The sequence below is a fragment of the Molossus molossus genome, unplaced genomic scaffold (genome assembly GCF_014108415.1).
Source record: "Molossus molossus isolate mMolMol1 unplaced genomic scaffold, mMolMol1.p scaffold_m16_p_11, whole genome shotgun sequence".
Taxonomy (NCBI): domain Eukaryota; kingdom Metazoa; phylum Chordata; class Mammalia; order Chiroptera; family Molossidae; genus Molossus; species Molossus molossus.
The window spans coordinates 1,117,830-1,137,810 of NW_023425346.1; the positions used below are offsets into that span (position 1 = coordinate 1,117,830).

General features: G+C 43.3%; 1 long non-coding RNA gene and 1 pseudogene across 1 annotated transcript; one reads left to right on the forward strand and one right to left on the reverse strand.

The window, feature by feature from the left end:
* Positions 1 to 6,257: 6,257 nt before the first annotated feature.
* LOC118625480 lies at positions 6,258 to 15,972 on the forward strand. The gene is made up of 3 exons (XR_004958682.1): positions 6,258 to 7,006; positions 8,518 to 8,565; positions 15,787 to 15,972. It is a non-coding gene; the product is annotated as an uncharacterized LOC118625480 (long non-coding RNA).
* Positions 10,919 to 11,827, reverse strand: LOC118625479 (annotated as a pseudogene).
* Positions 15,973 to 19,981: the final 4,009 nt, after the last annotated feature.

The following is a 19,981-nucleotide window of genomic DNA, read 5'->3' on the forward strand; positions in this document are numbered from 1 at the left end:
ATATAATAACGGTTTGGTGATGATGAACTCCTTTAACTTTCTTGTCTGGGAAAGTTTTTATATGTCCATTGATTCTAAATGACAGCTTTGCAGGATAGAGTAATCTTGGTTGTAGGTTCTTGCTTTTCATACTCTGAATATTTCTTGCTACTCCCTTCTGGCCTACAAAATTTCTTTTGAGAAATCAGCTGACAGCCATATGGGAATTCCGTTGTAGGTAACTAGCTGCCTTTCTCTTGCTGCTTTTAAGATTCTCTCTTTGTCTTGAACCTTTTGCATTTTGATGGTGATGTGTCTTGGTGTGGGCCTCTTGGGGTTCATCTTGTTTGGGACTCTCTGTGCTTCCTGGACTTGTATGTCTGTTTCCTTCACCAAGTTAGGAAAGTTTTCTGCCATTATTGTTTCAAACAGGTTTTCAATTTCTTGTTCTCTCTCTTCTCCTTCTGGCACCCCCAAGATGCGAATGTTGGCACGCTTGAAGTTGTCCCAGAGTCTCCTTACACCATCCTCATTTTTTTGGATTCTTTTTTCTATTTGCTGTTCTGATTGGGCATTTTTTGCTTCCTTGTATTCCAAATCGATGGTTTGCTCCTTGGATTTACGTACTCTACTATTGAAGCTGTGTAAATTATTTACTTCAGTTAAAGCCTCCTTCAATTCCAGCTGTGCATCCATGATTTCTGACTGGTCCTTTTTTATGCTCTTGAGGCCCTCCCTAAGTTCGCTGAGGTTGTCACTAAGGTCATTGAGCATCCTTATAAGCAGTATTTTGAACTCAGCATCCGTTAGGTTGCTTATCTCCATTTCGCTTAGTTCTTTTCTTGGGGTTTTGTTCTGTTCTTTCATTTGGGACCTGCTTCTTTGTCTCCTCATTTTGGCTGCCTCCCTGTGTTTGTTTCTGTGTATTACTTAACGAGAGGTATGGGGCTAGCTGAGACCAGGTGCTGCTCGTTTGAAAAAATTTAGGAAAACCTGAAGCAGGATCCAAGTCAGGCCAATCCTATGGTTAAGCAAGTGGCAACAGCTTGGGTGGGCCTGGAAGTTGGGTGGGGCGGGGCCTCAGGGAGTCACCAGGGCGGGGCTACCAGTGTGAGCCAGGTTGCTGGAGTCCCAGATATGGCGGCTGTCTGCCGCCCCAGGGAAGGGCTCACCAAAGGAACAAAGGCCTCTGACAGCACGTTTGTCCCGGAGAAAGCCCCCTCTCCAGCCCTCACTCCAGTGCCAAACAGCTCTTCCCTGTATGTCTCTGGCTCCCCTGGAGCTGCCTCCCCTCCAAGCTTAGAGGGAGTGAGTCCGATAAGTTGGGGCTCCAGCCGCCTCAGCCTCTCTGAGCGTCGGTTCCCGCTGGTTTTTCCAGCCAGAATTTATGGGGACTTCTCTTCCTGGCACTGGAACCCTGAGCGGGGCACCTGGTGTGGGACGGGGACCCCTCAGTCCTCAGGGAGGACCTTCCCAGCCGAGGTGTCTTCCTGATTTTTATCCGCCACACATGGGTGTGGGACCAGCCCTCACGCCGCCCCTCGCGCCTCCGCCCCTCCTATAAGTCTGGATGTGGCTGCTGCTTTAATTCCGTAGTTGTAGGACTTCCATTCAGGCTGATTTCAGGCGGTTTTGAATGATGGTGGTTCTGTATTTTAGTTGTAACTTTGATGTGGTTGTGGGAGGACGCGAGACCGCATTTACCTACCCGCCATCTTGACCGAAAGTCCTGTATGTGTCTTTTGATCTGAAGGGAATATCTTGTAGACAGTATATGTGTTGTTATGTTTTCAGCTACTTTGTGTCCTTTGATTGCAGCAGTTAATCCGTTTGCATTTAAAGTATTGTTGGTATAGATATGTATTTGTTAGTTTCATTATTCCTACTTCAATCTTTTTGAAGATTCTTTTTCTTAAAGAAGACCCTTTAATATTTCCTGTAACATTGGTTTAGTGATGATAAACTAATCCTTTAGCTTTTTTGTCTAGCTCTTTATTTGTCCTTTGATTCTAAATGATAGCTTTGCTGGGTAGAATAATGTTTGTTATAGGTAATTGCTTTTCATTACTTGGAATATTTTGTCCCTTATGGCCTGCAACGTTTCTGTTGAGAAATCAGTTGACAGCCTTGTGGGAACTCCTTTATATAACTAAATGCTTTTCTCTTGTTGCTTTTAAGATATTCTCTTTGTCTTTAATGTTTGGCAATTTATTTTATTTATTTTTCTATTCCTCACCTCGATATTTTTCTACTTATTATCAGATAGAGTGGGAGGGAGGGGGAGAAAGAGAGAGAGAGAGACAGAGACAGACATTGATATGATAGAGCCACATCGACTGGTTGCCTTCTGCACGACCCCACCAGGGCCAGGGACGAACCGCAACTGAGGTATGTGCCCTTGCCGGAATCGAACCCACGACTCATTGGTCCGTGGGCTGATGCTCTAATCGCTGAGTCGGACTGGCCAGGGCAACCTTTGGCATTTTAATTATGATGTGCCTTGATGTGGGCCTCCCTGGGTTCATCTTGTTTGGGATTTTGTTCGCTTCCTGAACTTGACCGTTTCCTTCACCAGGTTAGGGAAGTTTTCTGTCATTATTTTTTCAAATAGGTTTTCAATTTCTTGCTCTGTCTCTTCTCTTTCCAGCAGCCTCGTGATGAGAATGTTGGTATGCTTGAAGTTGTCCCAGAGGCTCCTTGAACTATCTGCATTTTTTTGGATTCTTTTTTTCTTTTTGCTCTTCTGATTGTGTTCTGCTTCATTATCTGCCAAGTTACTGATTTTATCCTGTGCTTCATCTACTGTTGATTTTCTGTAATGTACTCTTCATTTCAGTTATCATAGTCTTTCTTTCTTTCCTTCCTTCCTTCCTTCCTTCCTTCCTTCCTTCCTTCCTTCTTTTTTGCATTTATCTTCAGATAGAGCGGGAGCGAGAGAGAGGGGAAGAGAGAGAGAAACATCGATGTGAGAGAGACACATTGAGTGGTTGCCACCCACACGACCTCAACTGGGGCATGGACAAACCGCAACCGTGATACGTGCCCTTAGCGGGAACCGAACCCGGGACTCCCACGTCCGCAGGCTGATGCTCTAACCGCAGTGCCAAACCAACCAGGGCACAGTCTTCATTTCTGACTGTTTTTTTTTTTTTTTATGTTTTCTATCTCCATTTTTATGTTTCCTATTTCTTTGTTAAAGTTCTCCCTGAAATCATTGAGCATCCTTATAGGTAGTGTTTTGAATTTACACCTGGTAGATTTCACGTCTCCATTTTGTTTACTTTTATTTATTTTTTTGGAGGTTTTGTTCTCTTAATTCATTTGGAACATGTTTCTTTGTTGTCTCATTTTGGCTGCCTCCCCGTGTTTATTTCTATGTATCATGTAGAGCTGCTGCGCTCCCAGTCTTAGTAGAGTGGCCTTATGTAGGAGGTGTCCTGTACAGTCCAGTGGCACAGCAGTGGCTCCCCAGTCACCCGATCTGGGAACTCCAGGTGCACCCTTCTGTTGTAGATGAGCCTTGATTGCTGTCATCACATCAGTGGGAGGGATTTACCCCCAGTCCTGTTGTTTGCCAGGACTGGCTTTGAGCACCGAGGAGGAAGAGCTGCTTTGCAGGGGAAGACCCCACAGAACAAGACTCACTTCAGCAGGGCTCTGGTGTCTAGTGAGTCTACCCCTGGAGTGTGTGTCTGGTGGAGGTGGTTAGGTGGTTGGGTTGTGCTCAGGCATGGTCTGAGGCTGGCTCCGGGCCTCTTGAAAGGTGCAGGCCAAGATAAGCTGCACCTGTGCCCTGTCAGGCCATTCAGCTGCTACTTGTGCTGGGCTTGGAGGTGCCCAGGAGAGGCCACACTGAAAACCGAGGCCAGCTACTCCTAGTGCCTGGTGTAGGCTCACTTATCAAGAGATATGGGCACGCCAAGGCCAGATGCTTCTTGTTTGGGGGTTTGTGAACCTTTGTGAGATTTTAAGAAAGCCCAAAGCATGAACCATTTATTACAGGCTGTTTGTATGGAAAAACCACCAGTGTGGGCCTCCTCTAAGTTGGGAATTACCAGGGCTGGGCAACAGTGTTAGGTTGATGGAGACTCAGATATGGTGCCCACCTGCAGTCTCTGTAGGGGAAGAAGTCAGCAAAGGAACAATGGCTTCTGCTAGCGCTTCTCTCTGGGAGAAAGCTGGCCCTCCTGAAGCCAGACAACTCAATTACTTCTTGGATGTCCCTGGGGCCTTCCAAGCTCCTGCTCCAGTGCTGGAGCTCAGAGGGAGTGAGTCTGAGTAAGTCTGTGTGCCGGCCCTTTAAGAGCAACACTGGGACTCCCACAGCCCCCTTGCCTCACACAGTCATAATCCCTGCTGATTTCCACACCAGAAGTTATGGGTACTTCTGTTCCTGGCACTGGAACCCTGGGTTGGGGCCTGGTTTAGAGCTGGGATTCCTTGCTCCTTAAGGGGCAACCAGCCCAGGAGCTGAGTTACCCCTCCTGATTTAAAAGAAAACTATTTTTTTCTTTATTAGAGAGAGGAAAGAAGAGGGAGGAGTAGAAACATCTATGAGAGAGAACATCAATTAGCCACCTCCTGCCTGCCCCACACTGGGGATCTGGCCCACATCCTGGGCATGTGCCCTGACCGGGAATCGAACCGGTGACCTCTTGGTGTATGGGTTGGTGCTCAGTCACTGAACCACACTGGCCAAGCTACCATTCCTGATTTTTAATCCCCACAAGTGGGTATGGGGTCAGTCCATTCCGTGTCTCCACCTCTCCTACCAGGTATAGGCCTCCTGTTAGCTTGATTCAGGTGGTTCTGAATGATGGTTGTTCTGTATTTTAGTTGTAATTTTGATATGGTCATTGAGAGGATGTGAATACTGCATTTACTTATCCACTATCTTGGAAATTTAACAGTTTTTATAAAGTTGTTAGTGTGACTTCGGTGCGAAGGTCTGAATTAGTTGGCTGTTAAGGCACATTATTGCATATTTATTTATTTTTTTAATCCTCTCCTGAGGACTTTTTTCCATTTTTATTCAGGTAGAGTGGGAGGGGGAGAGAGAGAGAGAGAAACGTCAACGTGAAAGGGACACATCGAGTGGCTGCCTCCCTCACGACCCCACCCGGGGCCGGGGACAAACCGCAGGTGAGGTACATGCCCTTATTGGGAACTGAACCCAGGTCTCTCTGGACCGCAGGCCGACGCTCTAACCGCTGAGCCAAACCGGCCAGGGCCACCTTATTACTTTTATGTGTATATGTGAGTTTGCCAAAACTCAGTAGTTTCCTAAGCACTTAAATTGTGATCATTTTTCTCTTCTCACATGTGTAATTGATGTACTTAATGCTCTTATAAGGATTACATTTGACATTATCTACATAAATGACATAATATGGAAATCTGTGTATATAAAGTGGTATTACAGGATATTATTGTACTGTCTTCATTTTGGACCAGAAGAACTGAATTGAATTTCAGTTGCGGTGTGGTGGTTTCATGGAATGAAATGTGTTACAACTCCCTCCTGCCACAGGATCTTTGTGTATGTGTTTCTTTCTATTCAGAATGCCACCACTTTCTGCACTTTGCTTAATTAACATGAACTCAACCTATAGATTTAAGCTCAAATGTGACTCTTTTTTTTTTTTAAAGGGAATCATTCTCTGCTGTCTGTTATCACATAGTCCATAGCACTAAAACTTTTCGTAAATAGTGCTTGTCTCAGACACACACAGTTGTTCATCAGCTCAGGAGGCCAGGAGTGAAAATAGAATGGCAGGAGCTAAGTGGAAAGATGTGAATGCATGCATTCTACCTGTTAGTAGTTAAAAAGAATTTTTTTTCTTTACTGATTTTAGAGAGAGGGGAAAGGAGAGGGAGAGATGGAAACATCAGTTAGAGAGAACATTGATTGGCCACCTCCTGCATGCCCCGCACTGGCCCACAACCTGGGCTTGTGCCCTGACCTAGAATCGAACTGGTGACCTTTTGGTGCATGGGTCGATGCTCAGCCACTGAGCACACTGGCTAGGCTGCCTGTTAGTAATTTTACCAAGGGTAGATATGGTCAGATGTATGTTTTATTTTTTATTTTTCTATCTTCACCCGAGGACATTTTTCCATTTTTTGTTCAGATAGAGCAGGAGGGAGAGAGAAGGAGAGAGAGAGAGAGAAACATCGACGTGAAAGGGACACATCGAGTGGCCGCCACCTGCACAACCAACCAGGGCCGGGGACAAATAGCAACCGAGGCACACGCCCTCAGTGGGAACCGAACCTGGGTCTCTCCGGACCGCATGCCAACGCTCCAACCGCTGAGCCAAACAGGCCAGGGCCAGATGTATGTTTTAGATGGATTACTCTGGCAGCACGACAGTAGAAGAGATGATATTGATTTAAGGAGTAAATCTGGTGATGAGAATTTAATGTTTGACTTGCTGTCGATGAAGGGAGAGGAAGGAGTCTGGACAACCTGTGGGTTTCTGGCTGGGTGACTGGGAGAATGGTGAGGTGCTGAGACAAGAGAGATACAGATCAGGATGAATGGAAGCAGGAGAAAAAACTGTTCTGAGTCAGTCTTTCCTGTAAAGCAGCCAAATGAGTGTAAGAGTTGGATGTAGACATGTGAAAATCACCAACACAGCTGGAAATTTAAATAACAAGAACTTCTGAACTTGACCAGAAAAAAAAAGTGAGGTTGAAGATAGACAGCAGCATCCTTAAGTAACAGCAATGAAGACAGAAAAGGAGACCCAGGTTGGAAGCCGAACAACTTCAGCTTCCATTTTGAATGTTACCAAAGCTGATAGAGGATTTTCTTTTTTAAAAAAAATTTTAAATTAATTAATTAATTTTTGTTACAGATGTTTCTCCTTTTCTCCCCACTGATTCCCCCCTCCCCCTGAGTAGAGGATTTTCAAGACATGTATCTCCAATGACAAACAGTAGCTCAGGGAGAAGAGTGGCGGTGAAACAAACAATACAACAGTTACCCTCTCAGAAATAGGCCAAGAATGGGTTTCATGGAAAGGTAGGAAGCAGAAGACCAATAACATTGAAGATCCAGTTCCTTTGCCTGGGGGTACTCTGTGCACCAGTACTGCTTATAGTATATGTTGTCACAGAGATGTTCTGCTGAACCAGATGTCAGTCAGGGCCCGTCTTCTCCTTGGCCCATTTGGGTACTTCCTTGTAAAAACCCAGTTTTAGCAAGAACCCTGCTGAAACAGTTTAACCAGAACCCCCACCCTCAAGATCTGGTCAGGTTTCTCATCCTTCAGACCCCACAGACACTGATCACCCTGGCTTGTCTTCAGCAAAATTGGATTAGGTCAGTGTAACCTGAACTCCCTTAACCCCTGATGCTTCCTGTCAGTAATTTTTCATGCACTGACTCCCATCCTTTTGTTTAGCTATAAATTCCCACTTGTTCAAGCTATGTTCAGAGTTGAGCCCAGTCTCGCTCCCACTGTAAAATCCAATCATAGGGATCTTTATACCTGTCATGATGGTCCAGAATAAGGTCTTCCTTTCCATCTCTAACAAGGGTTATTAAATATTTTATACTTTAACCAGAATTTTTTGTTCTTGATCCTCACCAGAGGATATTTTTTCTATTGATTTTAGAGAGAGTGGAAGGGAGGGAGGGAGGGAGGGGGAAAGAAAGAGAGAAGAAACATTGATATGAGAGAGACATTGATCAGCCACCTCTTGCACACCTGCAACCCATGTATGTAATTAAACCTGTGACCTTTGGTACTTGGATCGATGCTCCAACCGCTGAGCCACACTGGCCAGGGTGATTATCACAAATGCTAATGGTCATCTTATTTCTTTTTGATATGTATCATTTATAAGAATGTAGTTGCCCTGGCCGGTTTGGCTCAGCGGTTAGAGCATCGGCCTGTGGTCCAGAGAGACCCGGGTTCGGTTCCCGCTAAGGGCACGTACCTTGGTTGCAGTTTGTCCTCGGCCCTGGTTGGTCGTGTGGGTGGCAGCCACTCGATGTGTCCCTTTCACATCGATGTTTCTCTCTCTCCCTCTCTTCCTCTCTCTCCCTCCCACTCTATCTGAACAAAAAATAGAAAAATGTCCTCGGGTGAGGATAAAAAAAAAAAAAAAGAAGAATGTAGTGATAAGAACATCAGTATGATAAAAAAAAGTTCTGTAGACTTGGCCACACAGTCATTGTGCAAATAAGGAAACCAAGGCTCCGGAAAGTGCAAGCATTTTCTGCAGGATCACACCGTTGGTGACCAACAGAGGCCTAAGCTCTTCTGTCATGGGACTTTGACAACCACTAGGTTCTCCCTTCCCCATTATTGACATGACCCTTTAGTAACCCCATGAAGTGCTTAAGACAACTATTTGTCTTTCACATCTCAGCAGCTTTTACTGCTCCTTGGCAATGTTAAAATCTGCAAGGTGACCGAATCCAGAATCAAGTCACAGATAAAGAGAAAACCTTTCGGTGAGATTTTTGTGAATGTCATTACCATGTTTCCTCAAAATGTTACTCACATTGACAAGTTTCTGTTGCAGCTCCTACCCTACTGTGAATACTTGGTGCCATCAGCAAAAGAGACACGAGTAAGTATTTTCAAGATGGCGTTTCAGTGGGTTCTGGTCAGGATGGCGGTATAGGTAGGTAAATGTAGTACTCACATCATCTCAGAATCACATCCGTGTTAAAATTAAGCTACAGAACAGGCATCATTCAGAACTACCTGAAAGCTAGCTGAACAAAATTTTTATGACTAAGGACATAAAGAAGAAGCCACGTTGAGACTGTTCGGAGGGGCGAAGATGCAGATGGGGATGTGGTCCCACACTCCTGTATGGTGGATAAAAATTGGGAGGAATACCTTGGCTGTGGAGGTCCCCCCAGAAGACCTAGGGGTTCTAGTCTCACACCAGGTCCCAGCCCAGCGTTCCATTGCCCTGAAGAGAGGGCCCTATGACATCTGGCTGTAAAGACCAGCAGAGGTTGTGGCTGAGTGAGAACTAAACAAAAAGCAGTTACGTTACCTACGAGGGGCTCCCATAGGACTGTCAGCGAATTTCTCTACAGCAACTTTGCAGGCCAGAAGGGACTGGCGAGAAGTATACAAAGGAATGAAAAGCAGGGACCTGCAACCAAGATTACTCTATCCAGCAAAGCTATCATTTAGAATAGAAGGATAAAGAGCTTCCCAGACCAAAAAAAGCTAAAGGAGTTGAGTACCACCAAACCAGTATTTCAAGAAATGTTAAAGGGTCTTGCAGAAGAAGAAGAGGAAGAGGAAGAGAAAACATTTAAGTAGTAAAATGTAATAAATACATACCTGACAAATTACTTTAATGTAAAATGGATGAAATACTTCAATCAAAAGACATACATAGTTTTGCCCTCTCTGGTGTTGCTCAGTGGTTAGAACATTGACTTGCGCACTGGAGGGTTGTGGGTTTGATTCTTGGTGATGGGCATGTACTGGCTTGCATGTTCGATCCCTGGCACTGATCTGGGTGTGTGCAGGAGGCAACCAATCGATGTGTCTCTCTCACATCGGTCTCTCTCTCTCTCTTCCCTCCTTTCCACTCTCTCTAAAATCAATGGAAAAATACCCTCGGGTGAAGATTAACAAACAAACAAAAAAGACATAAGAAGGCGGAATGGATAACAAAACAAGATTCTTACATATACTGTCTACAGGAGACTTTCTTAAGATCAGAAGAAACACAGACAGCCCTGGCCTGTTTGGCTCAGTGGTTGGAGCTTCGGCCTGTGGACCAGAGAGTCCTGGGTTCGGTTCCCGCTAAGGGCACGTACCTTGGTTGCAGTTCGTCCACGGCCCCAGTTAGTGTGGGTGGGGTAGTGTGGGTGGCAACCAGTCGATGTGTCTCTCTCACATCGATGTTTCTCTCTCTTCCCCATCTCTCCCTCCTGCTCTATTTGAAGATAAATCCAAAAATGTCTTTGGATGAAGATAAAAGACACACAAAGTGAAGAGATGGAAAGAGATATTTCATGAAAATGGAAACAAAAAGGCTGGGGTAACAATACTTATACCAGACAAAACAGACTTTCAGCAAAGGCTTTCACAGGAGATGAAGAACCCAGCAGTTCCACTTCTGGGTATTTATCTGAAAAAACCCAAAACACTAAATCCCTATGTTCACTGTAGCTTTATTTACAATAGTCAAGATATGGAAGCAACCTAAGTGTCCATCAGTAGATGAGTGGATAAAGAAGTGATACAATGGAATGTGACACCGTCACAAAAAAGAATGAAATCTTGCATCTGCAACAACATGGATGGACCTAGAGGGTATTGTGCTGAGTGACATAAGACAGAGAAAGACAAATGCCACATGATTTCAGTTAAATGTGAAATCTAAATATAATAAAAGCAAGCAGACCGTAAACAGACTCATAGATATTTTGATGGTTGCCAGATGAGAGGGTGTTTAGAGGGATGGGAGAAGAAGGTGAAGGGAGTAAGAAGTACAATTGGTAGTTATGGAACAATCATGGGAATGTCAAGTACAGCATAGGAATATAGTTCATCATGTTGTTGTTCTGACATCACTGTATGGTGTCAGATGAGTACTAGATTTATCAGGGTGATCACTTTGTACGTCATATAAATGTCTAATCATTATGTTGTACACCTGAAACATACAATTGTATGCCAGTTGTAATTGGAAAATAAAATTTTTTATTAAATTTTTTTTTTTGTAAATACATGTATTTGAGTGAGGGGTGACAGGGCAGAGCCAGTGCTGTACACGGCTGGTACAGTTGTGGAGGCTCAGCACCATGGAGAGAGAACGAGATAGTCTGCACCATAGGGCAGGTGGGGAGGCATTCTGGGGCCTGTAACTCTTGGTTGGTGGGTGTGCTGGCAGGTGTCTTGTCCAGGGCTTTCTGGCTTGAGGGTAGTGTAGGCAGTGGCACCTGGGCTCAGCTTACATCCTTCAGGACCTTGTGGGCAATCTCAGGCAGGACGAAAGCTCTGGGTGCTGGTCAGTTGTATATCTCAGCTGTATCTGTGGGCCTGGTTTCTGAGTCAGCTTGCTGCATGGGCTCCTGGAAATTGGTGTTGAGTTTTTGCTGCACAGCGTGAAGCTGATCTGGCCACTGCGAGGTCGGGATAGTGCAGTGAGCATAGCCCACCACTGGGAACAGCAACCCCAAGAAGTGCTGTATGTCCTTGAGGAGGTCCAGGTGCAGCCACTGGCACTCGTCCTGGCAACAGAGGATTTGTCCTCCTTGAGTGCTGTCTTCATGAGCTGGAGTAGGACTCTTTGAGAAGGCTCTCAGCAGGGCCCATGGGGTCTGAGGAAACAGTGATGATAATATCCATGGAGTCCCCGTTCTGTTTCATGAAGACAAAACCATCATCCATGTGGAGGGTCAGCTTAGAGTTGGAGTAGCCAAGGGTCTTGCCTGGCAGGAACTTCTTAGAGACTTGAATGACATCCTTGTCATTCTCGCACTGGACCACGGACTCCATGGACGAATGCTTCACTACTTCGGCAGTACATCTCTTTTCTCCCCCTTGATGATCAGGACCTTGGGTGGGTTGGGTTGGGGTGGCTGTAGGGCAGCAGGGCGGCAGGATGGCCATCATCTCCTGGTGGGAGAACTAGTTTTTTTCCCTGCATTGGATGACTCTGTCCTTCACTGGCTCTTGGCTGTAGCTCTCACTGCGGAAGACAAGGGTATCCTGGTACCGCTAGCGCTGATGGTGTAGCAGCTGCTCTACTTGCAGGGACAGGGCCTGCCCTTGCCACAGTATGCGTCTAGTGGGACCAGCCCTCAGGATGGCAGCAGGGCCGGCCATGGTGGGCCATCAGGGCTAGGCTCCATAGTTGGTGGCACAGGGTGCAGACCTGGGACTGCAGGCCTTGTGGAGCTGCAGTCCAATGGGACCATCTCTTTCCCACTCCTGGTGCGGTGATCTAACCCACCCAGAGGGGCCGGAAAATAAAATTATTGAAAAAATAAAGCATAATATAAATCTAAAAAAAAAAATTAGTTGAAAGAAACTTTGAAAAATTCTCAACTGCTCCCTGTGTAATCTTGAAATTATAGAATTATTTTACTTCAAGAGATAATTAAATCTAGACCTTTACTTTGAAGATCAGGAAACAGGTTTGAGGAGATTATATTTGTTCATAATCACACAGTTATGGAAGAATCTAGGTCACCTGAATACCAGTTTAGTGCTTTTTACAAAAGCAAAAAAACAAAACCCAGAACATTTCATAGTATAACTTTAAAGGGATTTTTGTTCCTTGTCTTTAGGAAAGAGCTAAAATTATGACAATAAAAAAACTAGTAAGGTCTAAATTAGGAAAGATTTTCAACTGGAATTAAGTGGTCACATTATTTTGTGGTCTTAGGTTGTCATATTGAACTTTGTTCAAAATAAATACCAGTTAGGACTTCAAAAGTTCATATGGAACCAAAAAAGACCCTGAATAGCCACAGCAATCTTGAAAAAGAAGAACAAAGTTGGAGGGATCACATTACCAGATTTCAGGTTATACTACAAAGTGACTGTAATCAAAACAGCTTGGTACTGGCATAAAAACAGGCATATAAACCAGTGGAAAAGAACAGAGAACCCAGAAATGGACCCAAGACATTATGCTCAATTAATATTTGACAGAGGAGGCAAGAACATACAATGGAGTAAAGACAGCCTCTTAATAAGTGGTGTTGGGAAAATTGGACACAGCTACATGCAAAAAAAATGAAACTAGACCATCAACTTACACCATACACAAGAATAAACTCAAAATGGATAAAAGACTTAAATGTGACCAGTGAATCCATAAAAATCCTAGAGGAAAATGTCGGTAACAAAATTTCGGACATCATACGCAGCAGAATTTTCACTGATACGTCACCTAAGGCAACAGAAACAAAGGAGAAAATGAACACATGGGACTACATCAAACTAAAAAGCTGCACAGCAAAAGAAACAACCATCAAAATGGAAAGGGAACCCACTGTATGGGAGAGCATCGTTGCCAGTGATACATCAGATAAGGGGCTAATTTCCAAAATATATAGAGTATTCATATAACTCCACAAAAGGAAGACAACGAACCCAATTAAAAAATGGGCAGAGGAGCTAAATAGACACCTCTCCAAACAGGACATACAAATGGCTAAGAGACATATGAAGAAATGTTCAACATCACTAATTATCAAAGAGATGCAAATTAAAACAACTGTGATGTATCACCTCACACCTATCAGAATGGGCGCCATCGACAAATCATCAAACAACAAGTGTTGGCGAGGATGTGGAGAAAAGGGGACTCTAGTACACTGCTGGTAGGAATGCAGACTGGTGCAGCCACTATGGAAAACACTATGGTGTTACCTCAAAAAATTAAAAATTGAACTTCCGCCCTGGCCGGTTTGGTTCAGCGGTTAGAGCGCCGGCCTGCGGTCCTGAGAGACCCGGGTTCGGTTCCCGCTAAGGGCATGTACCTCGGTTGCAGTTTGTCCCCGGCCCTGGTTGGTCGTGCGGGTGGCAGCCACTCGATGTGTCCCTTTCACGTCGATGTTTCTCTCTCTCTCTCTTCCTCTCTCTCCCTCCCGCTCTGTCTGAACAAAAAAATGGAAAAATGTCCTCGGGTGAGGATAAAAAAAAATAATAATAAAAAAAATAAAAATTGAACTTCCATTTAATCCAGTGATCCCACTTCTAGGAATATACCCTAAGAAGCCTGTAACACCAATCAGAAAGAATGTACGTACCCCCATGTTCATAGCAGCACTATTTACAATAGCTAAGATCTGGAAACAGCCCAGATGTCCATCAGTAGACGAATGGATGCAGCTATAAGAAAGAAAGATCTCTCATCCTTTGAGGCAACATGAGGGACCTGGAAAGCCTCATCCTAAGCGAAACAAGCCAAACAGAGAAAGACAAGTATCATGTGATCTCACTTATTTGTGGAATATAATGAACATAACAGTCTGAGGAATGGGGTAGTCACAGAGATGTGGAAGTAGGGTATAGACTGACAATCCCCAGAAGAGGGGGTGGTGGGGGAGAGATAAACCACAGAACTTATATGCATGTATGCATGAACAATGACATGGACAACAAAGCTGGGGAGAGGGCGGGGAGGGAGGGGTACGGGGGAATTGGGGGGGAAAGGAGAAACATCGGTAACAGAAATAAATTAATTAAAAGAAAATAACCAAACAGGGAAAAAAAAAATGAATTGATGTAATCTATCACATCAACAGGCTGAAGAAAAATTATATGATTATATCAATGAATGCAAAAAAAATTGACAGAATTCAATATGCATTCATGATAAAAAATGCTCAGCAAGTGAGACATAGAAGAGAACTTCCCGATGTTGATATAGAACACCTGTGTACACCTCCTCTCCCCAGTTAATATACTTAATAGTGAGAAACTAGCTGCTGAGATTAGAAACAAATTAGGGATGTCCTTACTCATCGCTCCTTTCCAGCATTGTTCTAGAAGTCCTAGCTAATGCAACAAGAAAGGGAATAAAAGGTATGCACATTGGGAAGGAAGAACTAAAATTGTGCAGAAGTCATGATTGTCTATGTAGAAAAATGTTAAGAATAAGAGAAAAAAAAAACTCTAATAAGTGATCATAATAGCAAGATTCAGGATACAAGATAAATACGCAAAAGTTAATTTCTTTCGTATATAGCCACAGTGAACAGTTGGAATTAAAAACAGTGCCATCTACATTCACACCAAAAAAATGTACTTAAGTATAAATCCCCCCCAAATGTACAAGATCTACATGAGGAAAACTATAACACTTTGATAAAAGAGATCAAAGTAGATATAAATAAATGGAAAAATATTTCTTGTTCATTGATAGAAAGATTCAGTATTGTCAAGATGTGAGTTCTTCCCAACTTGGTCTGTAGATTTAACATCATCCAAATGAAAATCCCAGTAGATTATTTTGTGGATATTGATTAACAAAATTCCTAATACATTCTGTCTCTACATACAGACATAAATGCATGCACAATTTTTTTTTGCCATTTGAGAATAATTACAGACATTATGACACATAATGCCTCAGCATGCAATTTTAGCATGTTGTATCACATCAAAGAAAATTAGCTGTAATTGGTCCATATTCAAATGGTCTTTGATAGCTGGATTTTTCATACCAAGACCTAATCAAGGTTAATTTTTTTTTTTTTTTAATCCTCAAGGATATTTTTCTGTTTATCTTCAGATGGAGAGAGAGGTAGAGAAAGGGGGAGAGAGAAACATTGATGTGAGAGGGACATTGATGTGAGAGGGACACATCAACTGATTGCCTCACGCATGACCTTGACCAGGGCCAGGGATGAACCGCAACCGAGGTATGTGCTCTTGGCTGGAATCGAATCCCAGACTCATTGGACTGCAGGCTGATGCTCTAACGCTGAGCCAAACTGGCTAGGGCTAGGTTCATTTTTTTTTTTTTTTTTTTTTCATCCTCACCCAAGGACATTTTTCCATTTTTTGTTAAGATAGAGTGGGGAGGAGGGAGAGAGAGAGAGAAACATTGATGTGAAAGGGACACATCAAGTGGTTGCCACCTGCATGACCCAACCAGGGTTGGGGACAAACTGCAACCAAGGTACGTGCCCTTAGTGGGAACTGAACCTGGGTGTCTCTGTACCGCAGGCCGGCACTCTAACTGCTGAGCGAGGGCTAAGTTCATATGTTTTATCTGTTTGTCTTCTTAGTCTTGTTTAACTAGACCAGTCTTCCTGAATTTTTTATTTTTCATACTCTTTTTTTTTGTTTTAAGACTTACTCACAGAAGTATCTCAATTGCAAATCAAGCATCTGTGGTCTGCAAACCTAATTTAGGGCTAGTTGAAACCATCACTTGCTTCGTCTGTCCAAGAGTCTTGAGGTATGTCTCTTGGACAGCTAAGGAGGGCTGTTACAGTAGCTGTGTCTGTGATACTTGTTCTGGAGAATGGACTTCATCTCTTTGTGCCTCTTAAGGCTTGTCCTCCTACCTCAATATGTTTATTTATTTATTATTAATCCTCACCCAAGGATATTTTTTATTGCTTTTATTTTTTATTTCATTTTATTTATTTGTTTGTTTGTTAATTCTCTCCTGAGGATATTTTCCCATTGATTTCTAGATAGAGTGGAAGGGAAAAAGGGAGGGCGGGAGGTAGTGAGAAAGAGCCAGAGAGACAGACAGACATTGATGTGATCGGTTGGCTGTCTCCCGCATGAATCTGACCCGGGCCGGGGATGGAACCTGAGACCCTTTCATCCGCAGGCTGATGCTCTAACCACTGAACCAAATTGGCCAGGGCTCAAAATGTTTACTTTGTATGTGCGATATATTCTGTAGAGACATATTTTTTTGATACTGTGTAACTTCTCTTAGCTCATTCCTTGTGATACAGACACAAAAATTATTACTGTGTGTGCTGGGCCTTTTCTCTGTATGCTTACTATTTTTTTCTTTGTAATATGTATCTTGGAGGAGATACTGTGAAACTGTAAATACACAGTTTCTTCTCAAACCTTTTTGCTCACTAATTTTAGCATCCATTGGGGGAGCCTGTCTGCAGCAAGTGTTGCTGGGTGTTCAATGGTGATTTTCTGTTAGCATATATTTTAACATATATCTATTATAATTTTCATATGTGCTGGGCTGGGTATGCAAATCATGGGGAATATAGAGAGTACAAACATTCTGTCCTTGCTTACAAGAACTTACAGTTTAGACAGACAGACAGACAGACATGTAGTTTTTACCATTATGCTTTGGGAATGCAAAGACTGCTGAATAAATTGAGTATAATAAATAAGCATAAATTTATAAAAATATTTGAGAACATTGGTGTAGGAATATACCAACAAATTTTTGAACGTACAGTTATGTGCTGCTTGGGGATGGGTATAGGTCCTGAGAAATGAGTTGTTTGATGATTTCACTGTTGTGTGAAGTCACAGAATGCATTTACACACACCTAGATGGTATAGAGACTACACAACTAGGTAGGCTACATGGTACAGCCTGTTGCTCCCAGGCTTGAAGCCTACCTGTACGCATGTTATTGCACAAAACAACAGGAGGCTACATCAGGCACAAGAGAAAATGATGCCATCAAGAGACACCATAAACATAAGATATGTGCGGCTGTCTGTGGTGTAAAACAGCACACTGTTTTACAGCAGACTTATTTAATAAATAGGAAGCGTACATTCTAACAATACATAGTATAGTAAATACGTAAGCTAGTAAAGTTGTTTATTATTATCAAGTATGTACCATACATAATTATATATACTATACTTTTATATGACTGGTAGTGCATTGGGTTTGTTTACACCAGTATCACCACAAACTGGTGATTAATGCGTTGTTCTGCGACCTTGTGATGCCTGTGATGTCACTAGGTGACAGGAGTTTTCCAGCTCCATTGCAGTCCTGCAGGGTCACCGTCTTTTACGTGGCCCTTCGTTGATTGAAACGCTGTGAAGCACATGACTATTTGGCGAAGGTAGATATTTTAGAAGGATGTTTAAAAAAAGAAAAACACCATTCCTACCTCTTTATAAAAGTAATCCATATCATCCCAGGGTGTTGCTCAGTGGATTGAGTGCCGTCCCATGGATTGAGAGGTCCTGGTTCAATTCCTGGTCATGGCACGTGTCTGGGTTTCAGGTTCGATCCCCACCCAGTAGGGGGTGTGCAGGAGGCAGCTGATCGATGTTTGTCTCTTACATTGATGATTCTATCTCTCCCTTCCCCCCCTCTAAAAAAAGCAATAAAAATATATTTAAAAATATAGTACTGCATATCTGTTGGACAACTTGGAAAAACCCAAGGTGTAAAAAAACAGCAAGATTTTACCCTAATTACATGCTTTTGTTACATTTTTGTGCCCCCCCCCCTTTTTTTTTAAATACTCACCGGAGGACATTTTTCCATTTTTTGTTCAGATAGAGTAGGAGGGAGAGAGATAGAGAGAAACATTGATGTGAAAGGGACATATCGAGTGGTTGCCACCCACATGACCCAACCAGGGCCAGGGACAAACTGCAGCCGAGGTACGTGCCCTTAGCGGGAACCAAACTGGCCAGGGCTCTTCTCATTTTTTGACTTTTGCATTAAAGTATACAGTTCTTGCCCAGCCAGTGTTGCTTAATGGTTAGAGCATTGGCCTGCACTCTGTAGGGTCTTGGGTTCGATTCCTGGTCAGGGGGACGTGCCTGGGTTGCAGGTTTGAATCCTGGCCCAGGCTAGGTTGTGCAGGAAATAGCTAATTGATATCTCCCCCCCCCCCCCCACTTCCCTCTCCTTCCCTTACACTCTGTCTAAAAATAAATGGAAAAATATCCTCAGGTGAGGATTAACAACAAAAAGGTATACAGTTCTGGCCAGGGTGTGATTTTTTTTTAACCTGAAGCATTAAAGATTATTTGACTTCATTAATCCTTCTTAGTTATGATGGAAATAAATGGAAAAAGCGTTTTGTAAAAAGATGAGTGCCAGCCCTGGCCAGTTGGCTCAACGGTTAGAGCATTGGCCTGCGGTCTGGAGAGACCCGGGTTCGGTTCCCGCTAAGGGCGCGTACCTCGGTTGCAGTTTGTCCCCGGCCCTGGTTGGTCGTGCGGGTGGCAGCCACTCGATGTGTTCCTTTCACATCGATGTTTCTCTCTCTCTCTGTTCCTCTCTCTCCCTCCCACTCTACCTGAACAAAAAAAAAAGATGAGTGCCATTTGAATTTGAGGTAACGTATATTTTAAAACAATTCGTATGTCCAACAGTGGGACATTTAAGTAAATCATGTTACACTTAGTGAAACATTTAGGAACTTGTTAAATATTTGCAGCCCTGACCTGCTTGGCTCAGCGATTAGAGCGTCGGCCCGCGGACCAATGAGTCCCGGGTTTGATACCAGTCAAGGGCATGTACCTCGGTCGTGTTCATCCCGGCCCTGGCCCTGTTCGGGTTGTGCGGGAGGCAACCAGTCGATGTGGCTCTGTCATGTTGATGTGGCTCTGTCTCTGTCTCTGTCTCCCTCTCCCTCCCACCCACTCTATTAATAAGTAGTCAAGTATCCTTGAGTGAGGAATAAAAAACAACAACAAAAAAATTTGCATCGTGCCTAGTGTGTCTCAGTGGATTGAGTGACAGTCCATGGACCGCGAGGCCCGGTTGGATTCCTGGAGGTCAGGGCGCATTGCCTGGTGTGTGGGCTTGACTGGGGGCGTGCAGGAGGAGCCTGTAGATGTTTCTGTCTCTCCTTTCCTTTCTCTCTGAAAAATCAATAAAAACATTAAAAAAAAAAAAACATTTGCGTAGTTGAAAATATTTTGGATTTTTTTTTTAAAGAAAAGGGAAGGGAGATGAGAGAGAGAAACATCGATTGGTTGCCTCCTATGTACACCCTGACAGGATTGAACTGCAACATGGGTATGTGCCCTGACTGGAAATTGAACTGGAAACCCTTTTGGCGCACGGGAGAACGCTCAACCAAATAGCCAGGCTGCAAGGAGTTTTCAGTATGGAAAACTTTTAAGCTGTAATTATTAGGGAGCAAAAGTAAAATTTTACATGTACTCCACAATGAGACATAGTTCATTAATGGTGTGTTTTCCTCTTTACTTTCTCAGACTCTTTCCTCAGGTATTCTGTCATTACTGTGTATTGTTTTTATAAAGGCTTAAAATATGCAAATTATGAATAGGCAATATAAATGTGACTCATAGTGTGGATTATATGTGATCATAAGTGTCTATAATACTGTGATACTGAGGTGGAACAGGATCCCTTACGTACCTTCTAATAGTCTCTAGAGTTAAATTGTATATACAATGCTTGTCACTTATTCATTCATTTTTTTGAACTCTGAAAGGTACAGATTTCTTTTTTTTTAAATGTGTTTATTGATTTTTGATTTATTGTTAAACTTACTTATGTATTCATTGGTTGATTTTTGTGTGTGCCTGACTGGAGGTCCAAC